Source organism: Phyllobates terribilis, unplaced genomic scaffold, assembly GCF_046119375.1.
Source record: "Phyllobates terribilis strain yellow unplaced genomic scaffold, ASM4611937v1 Scaffold_1__5_contigs__length_1240528914, whole genome shotgun sequence".
Classification (NCBI taxonomy): Eukaryota; Metazoa; Chordata; class Amphibia; order Anura; family Dendrobatidae; genus Phyllobates; species Phyllobates terribilis.
The window spans coordinates 560,630,747-560,632,775 of NW_027362761.1; positions in this window are offsets into that span (position 1 = coordinate 560,630,747).

The following is a 2,029-nucleotide window of genomic DNA, read 5'->3' on the forward strand; positions in this document are numbered from 1 at the left end:
CACTCCATGCAATAATGAAGAAACCACAATATGCTCCAAAAAACATCCAGGTGTTTTTTCAGCTTTCACATTGACTTTTTTTATAAAGTACGGGGCGTGTTCCAAGTGAAAAAATGCCAGAATAACAGCCGATCACTTCTTTAACTGCCCCAAGGTTTCCGAATGGGCATACAACGTCTTTTAAACTCGGGCGAAGTTTTTCAAGCAGAAGAAGACTGGTTGTTTTATTTTATTTTTTTCACTTCATGGAATAATGAAGATACCACTGGCGGTTTTTAAGCCTCCCTGAAGCGGTTAAAAGTAGTATCAAAAGCCTGGACAATGTGTACAGTAATGTGATTTTTTTCCATGGATATGCTAATGATCATTATTCTAAGCGTTTTTTTCTTAGCACCTCGGAAACCGCCTGAAAGTGCGTCTCGTGAAACCTCTCCAAATCCTCTCTCAAAAACTCAGCAAAAGTGTCAATAGACCTTTGACAGTGCCAGACTTTTGCAGAAGTTGTCTGCGGTATTACAGCTCAGCCAGAGATGCAATACTGGACACAACCTATGGGGCAAGTGTGGCTCTGTTTGTTACAAACGGCCTTTTTTTTTTTTTTTTTTAAATGTGCAACCTCCTTTTTAATGACCCGAAAGGCTCATTGACATGCAGCAATTTTGGGATTAATAGTCCACTTCCAAAAAAAAAAAAAATTACGACTGGAAAAAGTTTGACACCTTTTCTACTATTAGGTGGATTGTTAAAGATGTCGGAGACCTATGGAGGTGCAGCGGGACACAGAAGGGTGCCATATTATGGCCATGTGCATGAGCTTTTACCAATATTCCCTACGTGTCAATGGGCCTTTAGTTACCAGCCATAAGAAATGACCATGTCTGCGTATGGTAATGGCGCCCACGCTTCCAAGCCGGACCCTATGGTCGCTGCACAGTCTATCCTCACTTGCTTTTTGACACATAGGTTAGGGATTCTGCAGAATAGATTTCTGTATCGTACAGTATTTGCTATTTTCCTCCTTCTAAGGTACAAGTTATGCACAGAGGACGTTCATTTCTTCTATGTGTCGTACGTGACGTATGATGCGTTGTCATTAGTTATGGCTCAATGAGCACGATTAATTAACATAAGCTATTTTTCTAAAAACCCGAAGTTTAAATGAACAAGAGTAGGCACTCTTTGGATCTTTAAAGCAATGTAGTGCTTTGGAAAAAAAAACAAAAAACAAAAAAACAGGAAAAAAAAATGGACTCCTTTAAGAAAAAAAAAAACTAAAAAAAAGGAAAAAAAAAACCCCTGAGATTTATTAAAGAAAATGTATTTTATGTTATATATAAATATATTATTACTTGTAAATAGAAAGACGTTTTATAAGCATCATTATTTATGTATTGTGCAATGTGTATAAACGAGAAAAAAATTAAAAAGATGCACTTTGCTTAATATAAATGCAAATAACAAATGCCAAATTAAAAAAAACAAAAAAAACAATTTAAAATTCTTGACTTTTGGCTCTTTTGTTAAAAATGTGTGATTTTGTCTGTTTGAACGAGGCTGAGCGCTCGTATGGATGGCACTGTGCCTGGATAAAAAAAAAAAAGTAAGTGCGCTGCGGACTTTTTGTTGTAAGTGATCATACCATGATTGCTTATTCTAAGGGAAAAAGTTTGTAAAAACAGAATGGTTTTCTTCCCCTTTAAGGTATAGTTATCAGGGGGCTTTCTACTTGGTCCACCCCATATTTCTCTCTTTAGAGCAGCCATGGACATTGTCATGATGCTAATTTTGAAAAATATACGAGTTAGGTCTTACATCAAACTGCATGATTGTATGTGATGATTTATTCTAGATAGTGGAAAACCCCTTTAAAGAGCATCTGTCACTTGCCCTAAATATGTATTTTTTTACCTGGTGTAAATGCCGCTGTTCTCCTGAATCCGGTGATGTTTTTCTTTCGTTCCTGCGCCTCTCTTTTCCTGAGAGATGGCCCCTTCTCCCCTGTATAAAAATCTACTCTTGTTAGCTAAGC